Source organism: Amblyomma americanum, chromosome 1 (assembly GCF_052857255.1).
Source record: "Amblyomma americanum isolate KBUSLIRL-KWMA chromosome 1, ASM5285725v1, whole genome shotgun sequence".
NCBI classification, from domain to species: Eukaryota; Metazoa; Arthropoda; class Arachnida; order Ixodida; family Ixodidae; genus Amblyomma; species Amblyomma americanum.
In genome coordinates, this window is record NC_135497.1 from 271,868,411 (window position 1) to 271,895,621 (window position 27,211).

Here is a 27,211-nt window from a genome sequence, read left to right on the forward strand (position 1 = left end):
AAAAAAAGGGTGTGGGCTGTGAAGCATTATGCTTATTAACGGAAGTTTACGAGGAGAACAACGTAGTTGTGAATTGGCAGGAAATGGAAGGTGCAGAAATAGTTGCGGTTAAAAAAGGGACTGAGCCGCCGCGGTGGCTGAGTGGTTATGGCGCTCGGCTGTCGGCCCGAAAGACGCGGGTTCGATCCCGGCCGCGGCTGTCGAATTTCGATGGAGGCGAAATTCTAGAGGCCCGTGTACTGTGTGATGTCAGTGAACGGTAAAGAACCCCAGGTGGTCGAAATTTCCGGAGCCCTTCACTACGGCGTCTCTCATAGCCTGAGTTGCTTTGGGACGTTAAACCCCTATAAACTAAACTAAACTAAAAAGGGACTTGTCTACACTGTCCTTTATCGCCACTCCTATTTATGCTCTACAGCAGGGAGATTGAATAGAAGATAGAAACTAGTGGATTAGGGTTTATTGCGTCACGGCGGCGAAAGGGCCTAGTGGAGACAAGTTGCATACCAGGATTTATACTATATGCCGATGACGTCGTTCTTCTGTAGTCGGATACAACTCAAGAACGAAGCGGCTTTTCCCCGTCAAAGGACCCCCTTCCAGCCAATGTCGTCATGACCCCACTAGCGTGACAATGCGAGGAGTGGCGGATGAAAGGGGATAGTCCCCTTCCTCCATAGTCGGGAATAGTCTCGTCCCTGCATTTCCACGCCGCTCCCTGTATTTTCGCGCTAGCAGGTTCATGAAAATCGGCCGACGCCATTGGCTGGAAGGGGGTCCTTTGACGGGCAGAAGCCGCTTCTTCGGTCTTAAGTTGTACCCGACTATAGCCGACGGTTTTTTTTCGCGTTTTTTTTCTACACACCACACAGGCTCATTTGCTCAACGGACGTTCATGTCTTCAGAAATGGGCCGTAATTTTGACCGCAGCCATAGGGAATCATTTCTTTTTATATATTTACTATGGAGACAACGCAGGTATATAGCTGCGCAGTTCATGGGCGGCATGCTTTCTGAATACTACGACAAATCGAAGATTTGTCCACACGACCACTTCTTTTTAAAACACAAGGCCGCCCCACTGAAGACAGTGCTCATTCACAACTAGGGTTCATGTTCCTTATGACTTGTCGCATGCCTGAGCAGGACATTGCGCATATGTGTAAATAAACAATTAATCAAAACTTAAAGACAAGGAGAAAGTTCGGCTATTGTAGCCTTATATGCACATGTCCATTAACGAAATCTTCAATATTCACCACAGACGCGCGTTCATTGTGATAGCGAAGGGATTGTGGAACAGGAAAGAATTAAATTTCCTTTTTTTATCTTCACTTTGGGAACCATGTCGTTAGCAAATTGTTTTAGGCTCCTTTCCTTGCTAATGTTGGGCAATCCTTCCATGATCACAGCCCTGGAGCAAGACCGGAATGGGTGACTAAGGTCACAGTGCTCGGCCAAAGGGCCGAGACTACAGGGGTGCGCTATAACTTTTATCACCGTGGCGTTTATGATTGCCACGGATTCGTACTGCCCCAGCACAAAGGTGACGTAAATGCTTTGAGCCATTGAGCATTAGGCTGCTTAGAAAAAACGGGTGGGAGCCGAAACAGCGCGTGACATAATCCGTGATAGCAGGTCATTCACTTCCAGAGAAATGCAATGAGCGATGTCCAGTCGCATAATTCTCTCTTAAATAGAGTTTGCAGTTTCCGAGGGCCTAATGGGCGTCGCTGCGTTCCATAACTTTGTAAGTTGCAGTTCCACGGACTTCAAAATGGCTGCCACGGTAGCACACCTTATACACGCGTACATCGCCGCTTCAAAAGCACTTTCATATACCTCCGGAACCAGCATGAGCAGAATCGCTGGTTTCGTGACTACGATATCGCTTCCGGATTTCCTGGACTGCCTCAGAGGCTCTTTAAGACGGTACTGTGCTCTTAAATACTGTTGGGGGATTTCAGAGGGAGTCAAAGCCTGCACAGGCAGTGCTGGGCCGACCCGGGAGGTTACGAGCCCTTCACACTAAGCCATCCCGGTGGATATGTCATTCTGCGGGGCGATGTGGTGCATCGTTTCCACAGCATACACGTTGCGGGATTCCGGAAGTGTCCCGGTTCAAGAAAGGAGTCACCTGCGAGGTGCACTTTCTTCTGAAGCGAGGTCTTCTGGTCGACGTTGTTCAGTCCAGAGGCGGCAACAGTACTCGCTCTCTTGATAAGAGGCTGTAGTCAGGCCTGCGTGGAGTTTTCCACATATACATTTGAATGTTTAGTCTGGAAGTGCAACTGCCAGCAAAGGGCAGGTATGCCGGCAGGTAGTATTTATTTTCGCGCATTAATAAAGAAAGGAGTTGTGGGGCGATATTCATCAGGCAAAGACGGCAATTGATGACTCGTTTTATTTTTTCGTTGCAGAGGAGACGTTAAAGTTTGTGTTAAGTAACGTACGTCATCATCCCAGTTTAGCGGCATTTTGGTTTCGCTGCGCTCATATGTCTTCTAACTGTGATAAGCGATAGATAAAGATATGCTTCACTGGGTCCGGAAAGACGCGCATACCAATACGCGGCTGGGCAGAGCAGCCATTAATCATTCTTTTATTTTTTGTAAGATTTTCAATACTCCCCGTATTCAGTGCTGAGAGTAATCACAGCGCTCAATCTTTAGGCACTTAAGAGTAGCAAGAAAACGGCGCAGAAAATACTCATAACAAAGAACACGATGCAATAAAGTGCCGTTCTGCAAGTCGAGCGCTCTCATAAAACTGGGGCACTTATTGGCGCATTTCAAACGGCAAACGAGCTTCGCGCAGATAAATGAAAGAAGCAAGCATTCAATATATATCTTTCACTAGCAGCTAAGTATTTGCCCAAAAATTTTGCTTCGCGTGGGAAGCCCCTATGTTGTGCTTTTCTGCAAAAGTAGTTGCTGTCAGACATAGAAAGAAAAAAAAAGGTACATGCATACTCAAGCCCAGTTATCATAATTTCGCGTTTAACAAAATTGGAGCACAAGTGCGGAAAACAATGGAGCGAAATTCGTCCTATTACGTTTTTTTTTTTGCCTTAAGCCGCGATTACGATCTACGAAATGCAACTTAGTGGGGCCGTTAATTATAAGAGAAAGGCATAACATCTTTAAAAACACCAACACATGTCTCTGTCAGACTCTGCCAGTGCCACACAATTGAAACTTCATTCCACAAAGTCGGCCGCAGCAGCTAAACATGCTCCAAAACCAATGATTGCGCAAAATCCAACAACATACCGCAACCGTATCGACTGGGTGGCAGGTTTATTAAATGTGTAAAGGTGGCTTATGTTTAGTTTTGCTCAATTCGTGAGGAGTAGTGTTACGCCCTCGCAGTTGCCTAGAGAATTTATTGGCCTTCTGTGGTTCCAGGAGTGCACCAAGACCATCCTCACTGATGGCGAGTTTCCCAAGTCTCCAACAAGAAGTGATTGGTCTATGGTTTGAAAAGGGCTCTATTTACCACAACCGACTCGCCTTACCTCGCAGTCACTACTTCTTGTTTGAATGATCTGAAGTTTTCAATCTCTGAAAGTTGTGAATGATTCTAGTTCAAGCCAGAATCATGCGCTCGAGTGTACTGTCCGATGCAAAAGTGGTACATAACACTTGCGGTTGCGCCTTTCGATGGTTACGGCAAGCTGGAGCGCCACGCATCGAAAAGAGCGAAATGACATGTCTGTGGATGAAAACGGCCGCCTCCTCTGTCTGTGTGGACAGTAGGCGCTGCTGGGAAGTGGCGCGACAGTAAAATCGAACCGAAACGCTAGTATTATACACCCCTTTTACCGTGCGACAGTAGATTTGCGCACGCGGAGGCGTTGCTGAAGACATGATTGTAGACAGGCCTCATTATTAGCGACTGCCAACCAGTTTTCTCAGGGAAAAAAATGTGAAACGTGTTTAGTTAATATTTATTTAATCCATGCTGGCGTCGTGAGAAAAAAAAACGGAAAGAAGCGTCCATTCTTAACTCCGGAAAATGTGAGGTAATAGAAGAATGCTGTTTTGCATGCTTTTCCCATTTAGACCAGTGCAATGAGAAGTCAGTGGAATGCGGGAAGAATGGAGTAGATTGAATAACGCAAATGCTAGGGCAGACAAGGGCGCGCCTGGAAGCCGTCGCTAGAAGTTTTGTTGCGCGCGCTTAAGGTAGCGTCACCACGTTAATTGTTCAAAATTTGCGGCCTTCCCTTTTTGTTTTGGAACCAAGTGCGTTTGTTACTGTGCTTGCTATTCTACCGGGCAACCTCGTTTTTTTGTCAGAAAATATCCTTGCGAGCATTCTTCGCTTTTTTTTTTTGGCAGCAACACTGCAAGAGAAAACTAAAATGGACGCATTGACCGTTCTATTGATCGTTCTAAGCTTTCCATTCATTGCTTAAAGCGCTCAGGCACATACCCCCCCCCCCCCCCACCCGTGAAAAAAAGAGCACAGAAGAAACGAGCTGGAGACCACTGGACAGACTAAGTAAACTCGCCTCGAGAAAAATGCCTGTTTGGGTGTTTTCACTTTGTCCTTTGTGATTGCTTACGGCTTTCACTGTGGAGGTTATTGGAAGAAAATCCACTCTCAATTTCATTCTATTTTTTTGCGGGCATAGCCGAGGGGGCTAAGAGCCCCTCATAGCTTGGCGGAGGCACCTGTATCTCCCCGACTTTAACCCTTTCAGTCCCAAATTAAGACTCAAAGTATAGCAAAAAAATGATATTATAGGGAAACATGGTGTGGAAAGGTATAATTAATAAAGATCACAAAATGACAATTCTGTATTTTCATTATAACCTTAAGTAATGATTCCAAACGGAATCAGTGGGTCTTGGTGAGTGTGAAATGCATGCACGGCCACAAGAATTCTGTAAAAATTTCATTTCTCCTTAAAAACTTTAAAGCAGTTCTTGTATTTGGTGAGGCACTTGTGTGCGCCTCACGACTGACATTGAACACGCGACTATGAAATCATGCACAGTTCACAGCCAGTAATTGCACAGCCAGTAATTGCAAATCATGCACAGCCAGTAATTCCATATGTAATCATGTGGTTTTGCAGTATTCTCTAGCGCTCCAAAGTACTCATGCCGAAAAGGGTTTCATTTCGAGCAGTAACGTGAGGCCTATTAGTGCACCTCTATGGGAGTGGAGGAAAATGAAAATGTTTTTTTCTTATATACAATGAAAATGAGGCAGGGGCATCCGACAATGGCCGTGGCTGGCCGCGGCTGGCCGTGTGGTATTTTGTACTCCCTTTTAAGATAAAAGCGTTTGTCTGCAAAGCGAAGGGTAGCTGGTATATGTAGATAAATGGCTAAATGTTGAATTTCCTGCGAAAGCAGTAAAAAATTTGTCCTGTAGTGAAGCCTACTGGCCTGTAAAGCTAGTGAATTTAAGTGGAATCACTGGGAGTGATTACACCAGAAACAAAAGCGAAGACAGAAAAAGAATTCTCAGCCAATCACTTTTATGATGGCGCGATCTTCAGCGACAACTTCATCGCGTTTCTGGATGCCGTTGTCGCATACGCTCACGACCACAAGCTCGAATATGCAGACCTCCATCATCGCCCAATCCTTTACATTTTGATCCATTGTCTTTGCGAGTGCGCACCTCCGAGTCTTGACTCCGCAATCTCTTGCGTTGACCATCGCATTCACGGCGACGTTGGTCTCGTGCTCCTTGTGGATCCGCCAACTTTGGTCGACCCGCCTCTAAAGATTATCATGTCTCACTGAGAGAGGAGCTGGCGCAAATGGGTCATCGAGCGCGGCCTAACGGAGAGAGAGTGCCGTCGTATCATTCGAGCATGCAATCAGCGTCTATCGCGTGATGCGTGGCGTTAGCTGTTCCGCGCGAATTCCAGATCGCGCTCGGCATCTGCTGTTGCACCAATCGCTTGGTGCATGAAATTGGCTGTTCCTCGCATTTCGTAGACGCCGAATCTCCACAAACCTTTGCGTTAACAGCTGACGGTCTAAAAGAACAGTGATTGGCACCCTCTCGTTCGGAGTCGCCGACGCCCTTCTTCATTTCATAGTCTTCGAGTAGGAAATATGTGCGGCGTAATTTTTGCGGACGCGTTTCATAAAACGCGATTTCCACCCCCTTTCCTATCAACACCTCACGCTGTAAAAGTCGCTAGGATACGCGCTCTAGGCGCGTTCACATGAGTCCCGCATTTTGGGAGGAGCAGTGCACGCGAACACTAGTCTCTCCCTTGCATTCGGTTGAGCGTTGGCAACCCCGGCAGTGCTGCCATTGTGGTACGCACATATGTAAGCGTTCCGCTGTGCATGCAAATGCGCATATATTTCCTGCAACGTCTTGTGAGTTACAATGTGAGCCTTTGCGGAGTGATGATGCATGTTGTTTACATTGTTTTCCTGGCACTGCCTTGCAGGCAAAGCTCTCAGCGTAGCTTTCAGTGAACCTCTCAGTGTGGCTTTCACTGAACCTCTCAATAGCTTTCTTTTTAGCTTTTACGACTGCGCTCATGTAAACGTTAATGTGGAATTACTCCCTAAGCGTTTTTTCCCCTTCCGGACCGCCTTCTTTCCCCAGAACTATTTTTATAAACCGGATGTCGTGGTAAACTTCAAATTACTAGACCGAGCTCGTGAGGACAAACTCGCAGTATTATTTTTTAGACAATCCGAATTCTCTTCAAATGTCATGAAATTATCTCTTCTTGTTTAATAAGCTAGCGTCCGGGAGCTTCACACACATGCAGGTTTTTTGATGGTCATGAAATACACACGTATAACACGGATTAGGTATTTGACACAATTTACTCTGTTTTGGTTCGCATGTTCATCGACACTGTGAGCAGCGGGGGTGTGCAAGCGAACGTGTACGTTCATGGTAAAAGAAAAAAAAATCGCTGCGTCGTGTTTCTGCTGTTAACGGGACACCAAGGGCAACTCTCTAATTACTGATTTCAGAAAAAAAAAAGGACTCGACGCTTCTCTGGCAGCAAAAAACGCATTTAATGGCGAAAAAATTGGATGTAAAAATCTTCCCGCCAGTTGATTTGAAGTTCGCGACGTCCTTGCGGAAAAGGGCGAGTTTCCACCCGTTTTGAAGTGAATGGCGGTGTAGCGTGGCCTCTGGGATCCGCGCATGGAAAGCGGTGTCGATGCACGCAGTGTACTTGCGAGATCGGCCGGTGATGGCGACTCCTGCATTTCGTTCTTTTTTAATCTTTTATAGATTTTAAAAGCTCCTTTATTGGGAGAGTGGTCTCTTGGTCATTAGTATGCGGTAATATATCGATACAGGTCCGCTTCTGTTTGTCCCCAGTACCCCTTTAATCGTTGCCTTCAGTTGACTCATTTGTCTTTTGTGATTTCTACTAGTATTATGTATTATTATGGTATATGTATCGCAAATTTGAGCTTGCCTTCCTCCCTATTTAATACCCTCGATTAGAGGGCCTTTCGGGGTCTATTGAATAAATAAATAAATAAATAAATAAATAAATAAATAAATAAATAAATAACTAACTTAAGCATTTTTGCTCTTCAGTGCCGGCCTGAAGCGTGTCCTCTTCAAACCCAACGCAAAGCTAATGTGCTGCTGCTGCTCCACAAGTACGGTAGTTTTTTTGTTTTTTTCCGGAAGCAGGTATACTTCTCAAAGTGGAGCGTTATAAACGAGCGACGCGCATAGCATCTCGTCTAAACGAATGCAGATCCAAAGGTGTTGTTCCACTTTGAAGCGCCTTCATCGTCTCGGCACCGTTTGAGACCGACAGAAAACAAAAAAAAACGGATGATGTTATCTAGCTTGATTACAAACACCGTAAATTCATACTGTGGCGAATACTCCGGTAGCGCAGCCGTGTCACACCGTGCTGCAAGCGAACTAGAGCCGACAGCTGTCTTGGTCGAGCATACCGCTGCAGACTTGCTATTTTTCTTGTGGCGGAGGGCGATAATTCATCCGTTTCCGCTGGTATAACTCTTCCATGCGGTGGTGGCTTTTGTAAACGACGTATGTCTGAGGGTATACTTTCCATGTACGGACATTGCACCCATTCGAGCGGTGATGTCTTGGCACCACCAGCCGAACACAAACGACAACTTCGCCAGTCACAGGGCAGCACTCTTGGCATGCCTGCAGGAACTACCAAGCTCACCAGGCATATTCTAGGCACATATGTCTGTATAAAGTCGTTCGACTGAGCGACTCAATTGTCCTGGTTATTGTGGTGCCAATAATTCGTGGCATCCAAAACTTCCCGCCTAATTCGCTTGTACCCACAATCAGCTTCAAATGAAACGCGAGCAAGACAGTTGCAACGAAACCAGAAAAAAAAAACAAGATCTTAGCAGAGACACACTGGAACCTAGCGCAATTGAGTTATAGTTTCATGTTAAGAAGACGGCTGCATCGAATTTACCCCACCTGCATGTATTTCTTCTTCAGTTACCATTTTATTTTGTTTGCTGTTTAGCTATCCTGTTTGTGTTTAATACACAGTGCCAGACCCACAGTGCCAGGTACACAGTGCCAGACCCACGATAGAGGAACCTCTAAGGTTGTGCAACTCTCGAATGCTGTTGTGTCTGGCATTTGAGAGCGCATTTCTAAGTATGCCGACTGCATTTGGGCGCTAGGAACACAATCTTGTTAAATTATCACTGCAAACATGTCAAATAGAACATTTATCTCTTCCCGGGCGCGCAGTTAGAATTTTAATGCGCCTGGGGATAGCTTGAGGAGCTCAAGTCATGCATTGGTGCTATTTACTGAAGTGCTCATAAAATAATAGATATTAAAAAAAGCAATGATGAACGGTCGTTAGCACGACAAAAAGCATTTTTTAAAGTCAAAACGTTTAATGCTCTCCATTTTCAACGTGTAATCTGCGTAATCTCGCTAGAAGGTCATTAAATATCGAGAATAATCCGATTTCGAGGCAGACAGCGCGAGCCGTCTTGTCGCTCTCGGCAAGAGGATTGTCTTTTAGTAAGCTTTTCCGGCGCACTTTCGAAACAACGGTGGAGTTCCAGAGGGCCGCATGTTGTCTTTGTGGGAAATCGAAAAAAAAAAGTTCGCATGACGACACAGAAATGCGGCGACGCCTCAGTTTCAAAATAATTTCCGATCTTTCCGCGCATCGAGAAACAACATGCCGCAGGTGCTTGTGAAGCAGCACTCACTCCAGGAACAGTATCCTTTTGTTTATAGAAAGAAGATCAGAATAAAAGGGATTTCTCAAGTCGCGATTCCAGTTTTCAAGAATGCTGACAGTACGTGCCATCGGTCACATATCAAAGGCTAGGTAACCGCTTTGAGTTTAAGAATCGGTAAATGCAGCTTATTTACGGGGAATTCGCGGGGGGGGGGGGGGGGGGCAGCAGTGTAACACTGAACTAGTCAGGAAGCCAACAAGCTTCACAGGCGCAAAGTTACCTTCATTTCTTTTTATACATGAAAAAAAGTTCCCATCCAGAGTTGAGGCCACTGGGAAAGAACGGTTCCTCCCCCATCCTTTTTCCTTGAAACGCGCCTGTGTGTGAAATCAAATCATATATTGACACGTAAGGACATAATTTTCCAAAAAAAGTCGCAACAACGAAGATGAACAGACCATTAAACCCATGTGGCCTCTCGTGCACTCTAGCTGGGCTTTAAACGCTAACGTAGAGATCTGCACACATGTGTTCAGTTTTCTCACTTAAGAGGTTCAACGGCCAGAGGATCCTGAAGTGCGAACGCGCCAGGATCAGAACGTGCACTCTCGCGCAGCCAAAGCTGCCAGACGCGAGGGAGGCTTTTACGGTTTTCTCGTAGAACATTTTTCGTTAGAGAGAAGGGGCAGTCAACTCCCCTCCACCACCTCGCCTTTTATAAATTTGCTTCTGAGATCTGGCTCTACATTGACGACTGCCCTGGCCAGCGAATTCCCACGGCGGCCGGGATCGAGCCTGCGGCTTTGCAATCAGCAGCCGAACGCCAACGCCACTGTGCCACCGCGGAGGGTCGTTTAGTAATAGGAAACGTCTCCCACGACGCATTGTCTGCTATGAAGGACCCATATTTACTCGTACTGCCCGGCTTGTGTAAATCTCACCGTACCACACACCGTACCACCGCCCCACAGGCGCTCTAACTTGGGAGTTGGGACGAGTCGGTTACTCCCCTTGGCAGCCCTGAACTATTCCCCTGGCTGTTCCTTCTCCAACTTATCGAGAATGTGCGGACTCCAGACTTACTGTCAGATATGAGAGAGAAAACTTTCTTACGGCGGGCTGATTGGTGCACCTCAGCTTGCACCGCACTGCGCCTTAATCTAACGGCAGATTTCCAGCTTCAATGCTTAAAGTCGGCGATTGGATTTTCATTGAGTTTAACTCGTCTTGGGGAACGAATCATTCCCCTTAGATATACAAGATTAGCTCCTAAATAGTTAACTCTGGGGCTTCTGAAGTGGTACTATCTATTTGGATGTGTGCGTGAGAGAAAGAGAGAGAGAGCAAGTTTCCAGGCAAGTATTTCGCGTTCCTCTCTTAGTCGCTTCTTTTTTCTGTTTTGCTTGTTGTGCATGGTTAAGCACAGTAATAGACATGGCATCTGCTGGAATAACTCGCTTGACTTGTATGAGGCGTGAATGCTGTTACTGTACTGAAACGTGAACATGCTTTACATGGTTGCATCTGCACAACCGCATAACTAGGTGGCTGATGTGGCTACAGATGGCATTCACAGTAGTTCCCTAGCCAGATTAGCCTGTGTTTGTGGAGGAGGATCCGCAGGGTGAACAAGTTGTAAACATGCCCAAACAGACTGCGTATTTGCATGAAATCTACAACGGCGCTTCGAGTCAGCCTGTCAGGCTGAAACTAGTTTGTCGTTCGCTCATGTAAACGATATAGCGGGTCGGGACGAGCGACCGTCAGGTAGGCCCGAGTCAGCCCGCGAGTGCAAGGAGCAGGCTGACATAGCCAGCCCCGTGCCATATTGAGTTAAGGGTTCTGATTACAGCGAGAGGAGAAAAAAAGGAGGGACTTGTTTTGTACTAGTGACGTTGTCCCTCGCGAACAACGGCAGCGTGTTGGAAGCCACCCTGGTACGTTTGCACTGCCAGATTCGACGTCAGGCGTCGCTGCGCGTCGCGTCGGGCTGTGCTCGAGTACCGAGTTCATTCAAACCTGCAGTCGCCGAGCTGGGGCGACGTTGCTCAGCTGGACAACTGATTAGACCCGCCCCTGTTGTGTTCATGTAAAATATGCTACAGGTTAAGGAAGTGGCTTTCCTTCTTGAAAGAAGTCAGTTCACCGACCGAACACTAACAATCGTAACATACCTTACCGCCTGGCCCCTAACCCTCCAAACCGCACACATTGGCGGGAAATATAACGACGCAACAACCACGCCAAAGGTTACTGTCAACTATCAAGGCAGATGAGGCTTTCAGTGCTCTGTGGATCAGTTCTTACGGATTGTCACTCTTTATTATTATTTTTTTGTTACAGGCACGCCAAGTGCTTTCTTGCTGCTGGCGAACGTGTTGTTTGTTTCGAGCTGGTCGTGTCAAGGAATGCTTGAATGAATGTGCGGAATGTCGGCTGCGAAAGAAGACACCCTCAAATCTGCGCCGTTAACAAAAGACGTCGGCGGTGCGGATTGAATTATCGTTCTCCGGCAAGGGAACATGCAGGTTGGCGATGGCATACGCACGAGCGAGACGATCGTCGGCCAGTCCGCTTGCCGCCTGCATGGTAATCCAGAATGTGAGACGCCCTGGTTAAACGCGGGTCGATGCCAATGCGCTAAGGTCTCGTGTAAAGCGTCCCATGAGCTGGTTTTTTCACAACATATGCGCTGTGGTAGCGGACATGCCCCGCTCATTTTGCTTCCAAGCAAGACATGGCTAATCCCACAAGACAAATTAGATAGTCTTTTATTCTAATATCTGTAAAATTATATTGCACCAAAAACGCTCACGCTGCTAGTTTGCCAATGTGGTCAACGCCAAAAGTAAAAAAAAATATGTGCTTTCCTTGGTTTCAGTGAATGTTTGCTTCTCTCCTGAAAATAGATAATAATTAGTTGTTTTTTTCGAGGCAGACTACGCTCTTATTCGACAAGTCCATGGAAGTGATGATCGCGTACACAGGACAGGTGCTAACATGCAAGTTTTGAAAATTGCAAGTTAGCGCCTGCCCTGTGTATTCTGTGTCGTCTTCGTGTGGGTGTATACAATAACTTCGAACCAACTAGCCAAAACCAAGCTTCTGTTGAAGACTTAGCTTCAGATAAAAGGAATTTTTGTGTCATCTGTGAACTGCCGCGTCTGTGATGTTCCTGGAACAATCGAACATCAATTGTAAGGACGCAATTCTTTTCTGGGGTCTCCTGCAACGAACCTTGAAAACACGAATTTTTTTTTTACTTCTCATCCCGTACGATACCTTACCGGAGTGCAATATGTTGACGAACCCCTTGATATGTTTTTTTCTGCCTGATCTACACAGCTTATGAAAAGCAAGAATGATGAACCGGCACTGTGAATCGGTTGTTTCAACGAAATCTCATTTCCGCTAAACGATTGTTCAGTTCGGGGAGGTGTATGAATTTAGAAGAACTTCAATTTGGGATGGATGGATCATATTACCTTAGAACGGAAGCAACAGCGCCTACGAAGAAAAACACAGCGGAATATTGACGTTTGCCCTGTGTCGTTCTTCCGATGTGTTTGTCTGCGTAGGCGTTATTGTTTCCTTTCTCAATAGACTGAATTTAAACCGGAGTGGCACTCCCTCTTGGTGATGGCCTTATTACCTCCCGTCTAGTGTTCTGTTGCTCTGCCTTTTTGTGATGACTTTCGGGGCGTTTCCTAAAAGCTTTGTATATAATTCATGTAAATAGAACATATTTTCAGAGTAATAAGTGTCATGCTTTTAAAAAAGCTGTTTTGTGCTTTATGGGTCGCGTGCGCACCTCGCAATCTCAAAGCCCTGGTTTCAATTCCTGCACGTTGGGAAGGAACTTTTATTTGATACCGCGATGACGTCATCTAGGATTTTTGGGACCACTGCTGCCGGTCAACGCTGACGCCGGGTTTCGTTGCCGTGGAGCCGTACATAATGTTTTCGCATTGACAGCAGGAAGCACATATCGAAATCAACGCCACCACAGCCTGTGCAGCCGCGCAGTGCGGCTGTGGGCGGGGCGAAGTGAAAACGATGACGGCTATTGGTTGGCGTTGTCAGCGAGGCATCGTGCCGCCCGACTACTGCCCGACTGCTCTGATTTCGACGATCGCCGTACGCTGATGCCGACGCACCGCCGGCGTCAGCCTAGTATGACAGGGGCAAAGGCAACGCAGAAAATGCGTTTGTCGACATTCTGCCGGCCAAGATCAGTCTACAGTGTAACCGCGCTTTTAGCGTAGCGATCATCCGCCGTTTTTTTTTTTTTTTCTAAAGCAAGTATTGAATACGGACTGAGGTGACGTTTTCGCTTGCATACTGCAAGCTCTGCGGTAGGATAGAACGATATGAAGGCAAGCGGCAAGCAAACGACCGTGTGTCTCGTCTAATGTGTGTTCACTCTGCGCTGTCACGTTAAAAATTTCATCCCCTGCAATTCTGAGTTAATATAATGCTGCGCAATTAGTTTTGCAGAGACGTCTGCTCCAGTGAGGAATTCGTATGTCATTAGCGCTGTCCCCGTGAAGGCGCAAATTCTATTTGAAAGCTAAATCCTAGAGCACATTCCAACGTAACCTGATGACACAACCGTGGAAAATTTCGAACGTTCAGGTGCAAATACTGCCCAAAATATAACGCCGGCCGCTGCACTGTGGCAAATCGATGCGCGTTTGCAAACGGTGGCACCGCTAGCGGCCTGCACTGGCCCTAAATGAAGCTCCGTTGGGTGTTTCGGGACCAGGAAGGCATTGAAGAACTCCGGTACATACGCGGCAGTGAAATGATGATGAAAGAACTGCAGTCGTTCCTGAGTAAACGTCGCGAGAGAGTGCAACAGTTCTACTATGCAAAACTGTGTCGCCACTATAGGCTGCATATACATATCCAGCATCTAATGCCGCTGTAAGCTTTGCAGCGTTTTGTGCTTACGCCTAGCTTGAATACTATCAGCGTGTAGAGGGCATCGATTTATACCGAAAAGAGATTTGTATATCTCACCGCTTTAGGTTCCCCTTTATGTAGTGTTAGAGATGGGGCTTCAATCCCACCGCTGCCACCAGTTGTTTCTTGCCCAGAATCGACGGGACTTTTGCGGCACAGGCTACCTTTCCCACGCGGTGCACCCCTGAAAAACCGAGCGCTATGGCCGGGGGACCGCTTGTTCCCATTGGTTTGACCGGCTGGGTAGACCGGCGGCCGCGGGGATCGAACCCCCGACCTACCGAAGTCGAGGCGAGCGCTCAAGCACAAGGGCACGGCCGCGGTGGGATTGAAGCCCCACCTCTAACAACTGGTTGGCAGCGGTTGGATCGACCATGCGGCGTGGTGTTGCTTCTGCGGGTGAGCGCTTGAACTTTGCTTGAGATTCGCCAGGCTTAATGTTCGGGTCAATACTTTGAACTGCTGGGAATCGAAGGAAGTTGATCAGTGAGACGAGTGTGCGTAGCTCACGTCAACAGTTGTTCAGCAAAGTCAAGGCTCAGAGCAGCAAGCATGGGTCTAATGAAGTTACTAAGGACAGATTTGCTGTCTTTGTGCGAAGAGTTGGGTGTAGATGTAGGGGTTAAGATCAAAAAGTGGCACATTTGCAAATTGCTCTTGGAAACCGCCGAGGAAGGAACCGTTAGCGACACGTGGGAACTCCTCAAAGCGGAGAAAAATAGAGGAAAAACGGCTAGCGGCAGAGAAAAAGGAGCAGGAGCTCAGAAGGTTACAGCTCCCGATTCACTCTTTCGAACTATGTAAATATGTAAATAAACCCTTTTCAGTCTCTTCTCCACCTGGAAGACCATCTCGTCCCTTCGTCACCGCGTAACAGCAGTCTCCCGATCCGGAACCCGTGGACCTCGACCTTGGCGAGAGACGGCCCAGGCGAACCAGGGGCCCGCATCTAACAGTAGACATACTTCAGCATTTCTCTCCATTTCTGTAATGCATAGCATGTATAGTTTCATGAGTTTTTTTTTTAAATAAAGAACTGCTGCATACGCACCCATGTTTAAGCGCCCTCCGGTTGCTCATGTCCAACATTTTTGGACAAAAATTTTGAATATTGAAAAATTGTAAGGTATTAGTACAGAAATATTGAAGGTAATGGCCCAGTCTTCCAGTATGTAGCAAAATCTTTCTTTTAATGGTTTTCCATAGCTCGCATCCAGCAGTTAAGACTGCCATCGAAAACCAATACCATAGAAAATAAAGCCTCGATGGCCCCTTTGAATATGACACAAAGTTTTGGAACCTTTCATGCTTCAGATAAAATTCCTGCCAGGAATATTAAATTAATTAGATGTGTTAAAATACTGTTTATAACGTGAAGAATATGCTTTGTCGGAACTATGTGTAATCCGTCAAAATCGCAGCTTCTACTGTTCTTAAGAGACAGAAATGTAGTTTGAACTTCTGCCGTGGTTACCAGTGGCAAGAAAGCACTATCGCGTGTGCTATGTTTCCTTAGGTCCATCGAATGCGGGTCATTTGCTTTGCTTGCGATGGAAATGAAGTGATCGCTGACGGCGCTAGCTAACTCTTCACCTGTGACGGTTCTTTTATCGTTTGTTATTTTGGTACGGGATGGTACTCTTGCCTTGTAGGGATTTATCACGTAGTGCAATCGCTTTCGGAGTATATCTGCCTGTTTTGCAGCGTCGGTGCTGTAAAACACAATGTGAATAAACGGATTGACGATTTCTGAACTAAGCGAAACCCAATGTATTCGCCGAATGCCTAAACTGCTCAGTTCTTTGCCTGGAGAGTTCTATTTACGTAGGTTATCTTATTTAGTCCACTTACACTGCAGCGATATCGCTAGAATGATTTTATTGAAAAAAAAAACAGCGTCTGGATCGGGTGTTTATCTAGAGCAGGCTGTTCTTTGTGTTTAGGTTAGGACAAGAAAGGAATAGGGGTGATACAGAAGAAAAACGTTGCTATAAGCAGACAGTTGCGCTCCATATGAGGTTGAGGACGGGAAATCAACGTGAAATGCCGCGTGTCAAGTAATTTCGATCGGACGCACTTGGTCTCCTGTAAAGAAGTAGTGATTTTCCTAATGAAAGATGACTGCACACATACAAAAAAAAATGCGCTTAGACTTGTGCTATCTCTTGAGTTAAACAACAGGGTCAGCGAGCTGCGTAAACAGCTGATCACGGCTCTTGTTTTGACGACAGCCTCTACTTTCATCACCCAGACAAGAGAGGCAGAGAGAATTTTCATCGCTAACCTGTACCCCCCCCCCCCCCCCCACCCGAGTCAAAAGAAGGCCAACTTCGACTATCTACTCGGAGCCGACGAGACCAACGCTAGTGGTAAGGGTTTAGTCGTGATAGGAGAATTAACGTCTGGGGCTACGTACAGGACACATGGAGAGGCAGAGATTTAGCTAGAGAGGTGGATCGAAGAAGATTCAATCTCATTACAGACCGCACGCAGGCCAAGAGAATCGGGAATAGCATAAATCGCGACTCGTGCCCGCGCCTGGCCTTTGTCAAGAACACTAAATCAGCCACGTTGGAGAACACGCGGGGGAGAGTGGGCAAAGACTACTGCGTGCCACGAATAGAGGTGGAGACCGTTCCGGTCCGGAATAAATATGGACAAGCGTGGATCACGGTCTGGAAAGTCTTCCAGGAAAATAGAGAAGGCGCCCAGGATGAACCCAGTCACCTACAAGAATGGGTAGCAAACATAAAAAAGCACATGGAGGAACGCACGCATAAGGTCAGCCTCACCGAGCAACACCTGAGCGTGGATAAGCATCTGCTCCACCTCTGTGAGGCTAAGCACAGCCTGATCAAGAGGTGAAAGCTACAGCTCAAGATCCTGATTGCCGAAGTCACTAAAGGAGACGAGAAGCACGCCAATCAGCTATCCAGGCAGAGCTGGAAACAGAAGCGCAACGCTCTACAAGGCACGTTAGGCATAGGAAAAGCATGGGCGCACCTCAGAGCTCTATCGACCCAACTAAAACGGAACCGGAAAACAAGACGAACCGGCAGAAGATGTCGCACATCGATCAAGGCATGGATCGAGAATTACTCGAACAAGCGAAAAGAAGATATGCGGGTTGCGCAGACATTCCGGCCTTCTCCGCCTGCTGCTGGAAAAGCGTGAACATTACTTTCGACAGAACCATATCGTAGGAGAAGGTCGAGCAAGCGACGCAGTCGGCCATTGGAGAGTACGACGCCAGGCCGTGGCGGCATCAGCAACGCTGTCATTGGAAACCTGGACGAAAAATGCGTGGAAAAGCTCGCGGACTTGATCAACCAACACGGCGCAGAGGGCACAGTCCCCGCATAGTGGAATCACGCGGAGATTGTTATGATTCCAAAGCCCGGCTAGCCACCTAACCTAGTCAACCTCAAACCGATCTCACTCACGTCGTGCCTGGGGAAAGTCTACGAGAGAGTTGCACATGCCAGACTGCAGAATCACCTCGAAGAAACGACCTCATTCCGCAGAAAAAAGGTTAGTGCTGCGCGAATTAGACATGACAGGCGAACAGGAACAAACACGACAACACAGGCGCAGCTTGTTCCTGTCGTGCTTGTTCTTGTTCTCCTGTCGTGTCGAATTCGCGCAGTACTAACCTTTTTTCTGCAATGAACCAACTAGCCCGCAAGAACGTTCTACTCATTACGCATACGCTGTTTGGCTTCCGGCCGAAGCTGTTCATACAAGATATGCTCCTTCAGATGAAAGCAGTCCTGAGCGGGGTTCCAAATATACCAAGAAATTTTGGACAAACGCATTTTCTCAACGGGCAGTTGTTTATGAACGAAATATTTTCGCACATCTTAAGATCGCACCATAGCAATCAATCTATCCGCAGTCCCCCCCCCCCCCCCCCCCGCCCGACGCTTGTAGTTTTATGCTATTTATTCTAAAAAATTCGCCGCGTTGGTTTTCTGTGGCAGTCTTAACTATTCGATGCGAGCGCAGGACAAACTTTAAAAACAAGATTTTGCTACGCATCGGAAGATTAGACAATTTCCATCAATATGTTCATAACAGTACCTTAAAATATTCCACACTTGCGTCACAATTAAAAGCTATGTGCAAAAAAAAGTTGCACTTGGGAGAACACGTGCTCATGGCACTAGGCCAGAAGGTGGCGTGCGAAAATATGAGCCACCAGGCGGTGCTGAACGGCTTGAGCAGGCTCACCTTTGGAGAGAAAATACACCTGTGCGGGAAAGCATTTCTTCCTCCATGCGTTTCAAAATCACCATGACCGGGATTGCCTCCTTTTGCAGGGAATCCAAGCCGTTGGCCATGCCATTTATGTGGACAACGTCGGTATGGGCCACAACTGGCTCCCCGGAGAAACCAGAGCAACTGAGACTGAGCAGGAAAAGGCAAGACCCAGACACCACCATCGATATCCACATAGATGTTAGTATGTGAATGCAGAACAACTGCAGATTTCACCACACCATAAGACAGGCAACCAATGTCACGGCACATATTTCACGTATGATTTCGAGAGTATCAAACCGCAAACGAGGAATGAAAGAAGAAGACACCTGGAGACTTGTACAGGCCCTTGGGGTGAGCTAAATCGTCTACAGCCGCCCCTACCAAGTACCTATCAACAAGGAAAATAGCAAATTGAGGTCACCCTAAAGAGTACTTACAAGTTTGCGCTGGGACTGCCGGTGACCACCTTGAAAGACAGGTTGAAAGACTGCGGGATGACTGCAGTGCCTCGCTCCGCGGCGGCAGTATCTTGGAGGCTGAGGAAGTGGCTATCGCTCTCGCCATGACTCAGACCAGGGTGGCGAACCGGCACAAATCGTCACGGACTCACAGGACGCCTGCAGCGCATTTAGTAGCGGACGCATACGTGGTGTACTCGATTCCATTGCCCTGCGGACGAGCCTACATTGGCCAAACAGGCAGGTGCCTCAACGAGAGGCTCATGGAACATAAAAACAGCTTCATCGGGGCATCTCGTCATCTCGGCATACACTGCCGTGATTGCCAACAGTGCAAGGAACGTGGTCCTTCTTTGGGAGGAACCACCATCCTTCACAAGTACATAAGCCAAACAGCCAGGGAGATTGCTGAGGCTGCAGAGATTGCAAAAAAAAGGGATCACTGTGTCAGCACTCCATCATTGCTGTTAAGTGATAAGGAGCGTCATATCTTGCGAATTTCGGAATGAGTATTATGGCTTCGACGTTCTTGTGCGCGTACTGCTTTTTAGGTTTTTTAGCTTTTTGTTTTTTCCTTTTTTTTGTCGTGTGCAGAAAATGATGTGTTCGCTTGCGATGTGGCGCCGCTACCAGATGCTCATGAATGATTGTACCTTTTCGTTGCTGCGCATGTCCGCTGTACACCATATATAGTCGCTCGCACAGCAATAAACTTTTGTTGAAGTCGGCGCTTTGTGGTGTCTCCCCTCGTGTCCGTGTTCGTCTTGCGCTGTGAATGTTAGCATGATTTTAAGCATAGCTAAGACCGCCGCGCGCATCCTGAAGAGTCACAACAAGAGAACCAGGGCAAGATGCTCCATCACTTGAACCCCGAGACACATGGCGGCCATCGGGGGAATCAAGCTGTCGACGCGTGCTCCCGAGGATACGCCAATCGGGCAGCGACAGGTGACGAGGAACCCAGAGCGGTCACTGGACTATACGGGGCCATTCTCGAACACCAAAAAGCCACCAGGAGGAAGCACTCCCCTCCGCACAATGGCCTCGATAGAGAGCAGTCACTAGCTCGGCGACAACCACAAAGAGCTATCCGAACCTGAGCTTGCCCAGCAAAATACACCCACGACTGTACACGAACAGATTAATCCAGCGCAAAGGCACGAGGACACGAGAAAAGAGAACACGGGGCGGGCGGCGCTGACGTGTGCTACGTTGTATGTTTTCTCTTGTCCTCGTTCCTTCTCGCTGGATTAACGTTTTGTAGGAACGAACCAGCTAGCTCAGACCAAAATCCCGACTATACACGAACACAGACCCCCACTTCGGCGGAGGGCCCGCTTTATTCCACAGGATATATTGGTGCCAGGACAAACCAGGCATACAGAGAAATAGTTTTCCCACACCTGCGCAGTGGGAAGCTGCGTTTTCCAGTTCGAAGCTCGAACGTCAGCAAGAGCTGGATAGGAGAGCTCGCTGGACAGCCGAGAATGCTGGAGCCTTGAACTAGCGGACCCAACCACTTGCCTTCGGGAGCCTTCATCCTTTTGAGCAAATAGAAAGTTAAATCTCCTAAGGCTTCGTGTGTACGCCATGGAGACAAGCTTCAATAACATTTCTGTCGGGCCTAGTTGGTACATGGCGAAACAGATTAACGATGTACGCAAAACATTAGACGAACCACATACACGCCGGTCCTTGTGTTTCTCCCGTGTATGTGGTTCGTCGAATGTTTTGCGCACATCGGAGACACGCTTATTCAACTCGAACGCGCTGGCGCGCAAGTAAAAACTAAATTAGGCTATGATATGTCGTCTCCTTGGGAATGAAGCGAGGAAAAGTCTTACGGAGTTTGTACTACGGGAGAACGGAATGTGTATGCCTGAAGTAATGCTTCACTGAGTACGCCAGTCCTGTTCACCGCCGGCGTTCATATGGAAGCTTATGAAAGTCAGAATGCAAAAGAGAACGGGGGGAAAACAAAAAGGTAGGTACGAGCTTTCGTGTCCGTGTCCTTCCTTTGAATTTTTTTCCTCGGTCGTCATCTTTTGTGTCGCAGCCTTCGCAAGGTGGTCGGCCAACTGGCTCTCTCCCTAACTTTGTTGCAGTTGATTAGAGCGATAAGCGCTTCCACTCTTTAGAGAGACGTTGGATACTCTTTCTGAACAGAAGAGTGTGCTTTTGATGGAAAATTAAACGCGAAACGTGGGCGCGTAGACTTCAGTATGAAGAACCGTGCTGAAACGTGCGTGCTACGGACATGGCTAAAAACGCAGAGCTAGGATAGCACCTTGACACTTTTCACCTTCAGCTGTCCGTGTCTGTAAATTTTCCAGCATGTGATCTCACAGCGCACGGCGTGCTTCATAACGCATGCACTGCGCTCGTATTATCGCTGTTCATTAGCCACCTGCACTACAACTAAATCTTTTGGAATATAAACGCAGTACAGCCAAGCTATGCGTGCAATAATGAAACGATCACACAGTGTACATTAATAATGGCAAGTGGTTAACATAGAACGATATGTTGATAAAGAGATAATGTGAAACAAAGGCTATGCATCTCAGCGAAGTCAATTCAGTTTTCGCAATAAACAGAAAGATCCCAACTGCCTTTGGAAACGGCAGAATTGTTTTCTTTCAGTTCCTTGCTTGGTATTTCCAATTCCCTACAGCCGTTTTAGCAATCTTTTGCTTCCTTTCCCTTCGGAAAAACAAACTTGCGGAAAGTATGTGTCACACAATGCTTGCGCAATCACATTGCGTATGCAAATGGAGAACAAAAATATGCCCGCATACACACACGCCCCCCAACCTACCCGCACACACATGAAACAATCGCTAGGGGTGCACGCAATCGACGACAATGGAATTCTCCTCAATCCTTGCATTCTCCCGTGTGCCCTCCATTGGGCGTGACGCCATGTGATACGCAGTCCGCGAGCACCGAAAGAACCCGATTACCGGATCCACTGTCCCCTCTTGGGCGTCTTGAGGCGTGCGTGCTCGCTCTGGCCATGTCCGTGCATGTTCTGCCGCTGTCGATGTCGGATGGCGTCCATCGCGCAGCCCCACGCGTGCGCCAGAAGATTCTTCCCACGACCAGAGGAGGCCTCGGCGCATCGAGCCCCGCGCGCTGCGAGAGGAGCGTGTGCATCTAAAAAATTAATCAATCGCGGTGAACACGGTCAGGTCGTCTCGTGCACCGCGGCTCTTCCTTCGCGCACGTATTGTTTCCGGAGGCGGCCCCCGCCTGTTGCAGGGCGGCACTTCGGTGGCGCTGGCGCGTGTACGTGTGTCAATATAATATGTATACGGACTGGAAGCCACGACCAACAGTGGGCAGCGGTATTAGCGCTCCCGGAGGGGCCGTCGCCGGTTACGACTCTGCGGGCACGCGCTGCAACCTGGGCCATGATGAAGGGATAAACAGCGCCTTGCGCTTACTGACGGGGCCGTATGGATCATGTCATGACAAACGACCCGTGTCGCAGGGCGGTGCCGTGAAGGTGGGAACGATGTTTTTGTGTGCCTGTCACGAAATTCAATAATGAAAGGAATCACGCTGATTTGATGGGCGAATGAAAGAGCAGAAAATGTAGAAAAATAAACTGCGCTGTGAAGGGAAGGGGTAGGGGGGAGGGGGGGGATCGAAAGAGACAACATACGAGAAAACAAACATGCGCATAAATTTGTAGTTTACAAGGCAAACCCTTGAACAATTAACGAGTTCATTTATAAACGATTCGTTTAAGTTCTTTCTACACTCGATGGTCGTTTACTGATCGGCAACAGCACTGACCTCGTAACGCTCCTTCACAATTCTTCCTGATTTACTACCTTGACTTTAAAGAAGGCTCGTGCGGGTAATGGTACCGTTCGCGGTACCTGCAGTGAAGTAACAGTGATTACTGGGGAGATGATGTCCGCATCTAGCTTCCACAGCCCATTTTTGACGTATCAATCTTTTTCTATCGCATTCAGTGCGAGGTAGCTTAGCTTTATTATCGTTTCCGTTAAAGTTCCCACTGCCAACTTTCGCTTTTACTTTCCTCTGATCTAGGTGTTAACACCTTTGCGTTGCCTTGAAGTCGCATGATGCCTTATTGTGTTCAAGTAGTTGCACATTTGCCACTTGAGGAACCCCATAAGCCCAGTGCCATCTCATTTACTCGAAGGTCAAAGTGCTCGAGTAGGTTCTACGCGTGAGTTCCGTATCGGACGCTTCAAGCAGACGCGCAATAGCCACGAGCAACGCGAAGCAGCCCCCTGAGCAGAGGCGGAGTTGAGCGCCTAGAGCTGCGCGTTAAAGGACGACTTCAGCTCCAGGCGCGCGCCCCAGCGGCTCCCATCGCAGGCGCGATTATCGGAGCCGGGGATGCCGCGTATGCGCAACGCAGGGAGCTCGCGCCTTTGCGCCGCGAGAGCAGCGGACAGCGGAGGCAGCAGCAGCTCGGCCACCCCGCGGGCACAGAGTCCGCCGGCAGCTTTGGCCTTTCGGTCAACACGATGCACGCCGACTGCGCATCGGACGAGGAGCGTGCGTGACGGCGAGTCAGATTTTTTTCGCATGCCTGACGGACGGGATGCGACAGGCATTCCCCGATATTGCCGCAGTGTATCGACCGTGATGAAAGCGTTGCTGCCTCCTCTGTCCCACTTATGCGACTCTGGGCCTTCATTTATGAAGTCATAAAAGGCTAGGAAGCGGAGACTTAGAGAGTGAAATTCTCTCAAATAATTGAAATCGAATGTTTGAATGAAATCTTTAATAGTAGCAGTTGGTTATGAGGAAAGATAAGGCGCAGTAGCTGTCTCACTCAGGCTGGACGCCCGAACCGAGCCGTGAGAGAATGTATGAAATGAGAAGAGCTGCCGTTGTGGTAGGCTGCGGATTAATTTCGATTGCGTACACGCTCTCCAACGTGCAGTGACATCGCACGGCACGCGGGCATCTTTTGCATTTCGCATCCATCGAAAGGCGGCCGCTGCGGCCGGGAGATTGCGAAGGATGCCAGGTATTGGTTTGCGGCGGCCTATTCGCAGCAATCCACTATACAGTCTGAAAGCCACCTGCAGTCCTTGAGATTATATCCATTAACTTATAACAGCAATGAAAAGTAGGGAAGCCACGTTTACTTTTTTCTTTTCTGTCCAACGCTCATCAGTTTCTTGATCTGTTTTGGCCGAAGCTAACCAGGAGTTAAGCGCTCGATTAGTTGGTGAATATAACTGACAGGCACGATGGATAGAGCGGAAAGCAAGCCCCGATAACAGATGGCCGTTTCGCTGGGCAAAGTTGCTAGGAGTCACCTAATTAACTGCTGTGCTACAGAAAAGAGAGTGACAAAACGGCAAGCTAGTTGCCTCGACGGTGTACTTATTTCTCTTTTATTCAACACTTTTGTAGAAGTCGTATCTGGAGCTTGTTCACAGTGTTCTGTGCATTTGGAGCGACGTTGAGCCACTTTCAAGGAAAAAACCTTGCATCGAGGCTATTTCTTCTATTCAGAACTTGAACGATTTCCTCAGAAAGCTAGATTTTAGATCTAGTTTTTCTTCAACGGGATTGGGGAAAAATGCAGCAGGCGTAACTCATCATCATCAGCAGCAGCAGCCTGACTACGCCTACTGCAGGGCAAAGGCCTCTCCCATATTAGTGCACAAGCACTCATACGGTCACCAACACCGAGCAAGAATCTTGCCACCGTACGTACGTTCACCGTACGTACGTACGATCTTGTGTCATTGCCTAGCAACCCGAGTTAATACCCGAGCTTACGCGAGTTACTCGGGTAAGCTCGGTTAAATTCGGAGGAGCGTCGCACCAGCTGCGCGAGAGGTTACTCGGCAAGTGCAACATGAGTCGCACAACTCCTACCGGTGGCTATGATCGAAACAGCCACCTGTCTGTGCAGTGGTGCATCACTTAACCGCTGCGCCATTGCACTGGTAGTGCACGAGGACTCGCCGCCATCCATGATTGTTGAGTAGAGAATGACCAATTATATGGGCATTAACCCACTAAAGATATCGCGTCATACCCTTAAGGCGGAGCTTAAGTGCCCACTCCAATTGAAGAATGCACTCCCGCTTTCGCACGTCTCCTCGGTTTAACTACGTTAAACTCCTACCATTTTTTTTCTCCAGTTAACCGGTCTCTGCCAGCTGCGGCCATCTTAACCCCGCAATGTTCCCATATCTCATCCGCCCATCTGACTTTTTGCTGGACCCTGCTACTCTTGCCTTCCCTTTGAATACATTCCAATACCCTAACAGGCCCATCGGTTATCTTTCCTTTGCGTTACATGCCCTGCCCATGCAGACTGCTTCCTCTTGATTTCCTTTAAGATATTATTAACTCACATTTGTTCCTTGATCCATCCTGCTCTATTCCTGTCCCTTACGTCACACCTGTAATTTTCCTTTCCATAGATGTCTGCATTGTCCTCAAATTCAGTTTAACCCTTTTCGTGAGCCTGAAAATTTCTGCCCCACAAGTGAGCACTGGCAAAATGCAACTGTCGTATATTTTCTCCTTGAGGGATACCGGTAACATGCATACTCATAACCTGAGAGTCCCGGCCAAATTCACTGCACCGCATTCAATCTTATTCGCCTAGTTATTTCACTCTAATTCCTTGGTAATTCGTTTAGCTGAAATTTCAAGTTTAATTCGACTTCCATTGATACTGCGAAATAAACTGCCCTTGGTCAGCAAAATAGTTGTGCCTTACAAATCCGCATTTCCAAGCTTAGTTGCGTGCGTAAGTGGCGGGCCTTTTCCTTCTTCGCAATATCTGCCGTGCCGCATTCACTAAGGACAGAAATCACCGGCGTCCTCCTCGGCAGTCGTGACGTAGTGGAATTTTTAGTGAAATGTGTGTTTTGAGGGAGGCGTCATTCGGAAATGAGCGAGAATGAAGGGTGGGATCATTATTCTACGACTCTTCGGCCACGCGAAATCGCATTTTGCCTTGATTTGTGTGAGAATATTGCTTCATATCTTCCTTGGCTCTCCCGATGTGTACACTCTTGGCTTCATCGCTGCTAAACACACGCACGATATAACGATAAACTGCACAAAAACAAAAAAAAGCTTTCAGCACCGCTCTCGTTGTATGCGATCGACACAAAATGAAGCAGGTTGCTAATTCTGCTCCACATTCGACCTTCGCCGGTGTGGCTGAACACAGTACTGCAGACAGTGTACACACTGTGGTGAGAGAGGCACCATATGTGACACACGAGACAAACAGAGACAATCTCACATGTATTCGCATATGTCTCGAGAATGCGATAAGGAAGGCGAGAGTCTAATCTCCATGCCCAAGGTTTCAAAAGCATGCTGAAGAAGGGTTTTGGCGCCTACAGGATGCCCTGATATTGCGAGGACGTCACACCATTCGCTTTGCTATAGCACTCTATTTAAAAAGTGTAAATTCTAGTCCTCATAATTGACCCCCCCAACCAAACTTCTGTGAAGCATGCAGATGGGAAGCCATATTCCTTGCTCCAGTAGCTCTGCGAATTGGCAGTACAGCACAGGAATTTTTCAAAGCCTGCGCAGGGCGGCTATTCCCCGTCTTTTCCTACAGCAAAGAACTCGTGCCGTGTGCTGCCTCTATACACTGTCACTCGGAAGAACGCGCATAGGTCTGACAGGATCAAATAAATCTTGCATAAACAAGCCGGAATTTGAGCCAGCATCACATCATTTGCTTGAATACGGTGTCGAAGAGAACCTCCATCACAATTCGTTCATAAACGGAGGACAACAGAGAGCGAAAATGCCTAAAAACACTTCTCTTGGAGAACCGGTCGCTACCCTACAGCGATCTCTTAAAGCAGACGGAGCATCACTGCTTTAGAAACGAAGTTTTTGGCAGGCGAGGTGTCTTACTGCACTTTCTTAAGATTCTTTCCAATGTGCTTCATTTCGCGGTTATCCGCCTCACCGACTGACCGATCGAGGGGATAATAGCGACGCTACAGCGCTGGAGCAATCAGCAATGATCAAACACAATCGGGTAGTTTAGAAGAACTTCTTGTTGGGCTAGTTGGTTCATGGTTGTTCTTAAAACGAGTTGCGCACACAAAAAGAGAGACACAGGAAGACGGAAAGAGCGCTCCTTCCGTCTCCCTGTGTTCTTCATGTGCCTGTCTTTATGCGTGCGCACATCGTCTTAAGAACAATCACAATTGGGCTTAAGAAAATTACGCGGAATAATTCTGGGGCACGGATAAGCTGCTCGTCACTCTCAGTGCAATACTCCAGACAAGAACATGCAAAGCCTAAGCGTGAAAGTTTGTCCGTGCACCGTGTCCAATTTACCTTAGTTTCCACGACAAACATTGT

At 47.7% G+C, this 27,211-nt stretch overlaps 1 pseudogene across 1 annotated transcript in view; it reads left to right on the forward strand.

Moving 5' to 3' along the window:
- Nucleotides 1-27,211, forward strand: part of LOC144115074 (uncharacterized) — a 290,915-nt pseudogene that overhangs the window by 204,503 nt on the left and 59,201 nt on the right. The gene's annotated exons all lie outside the window — the stretch shown is intronic.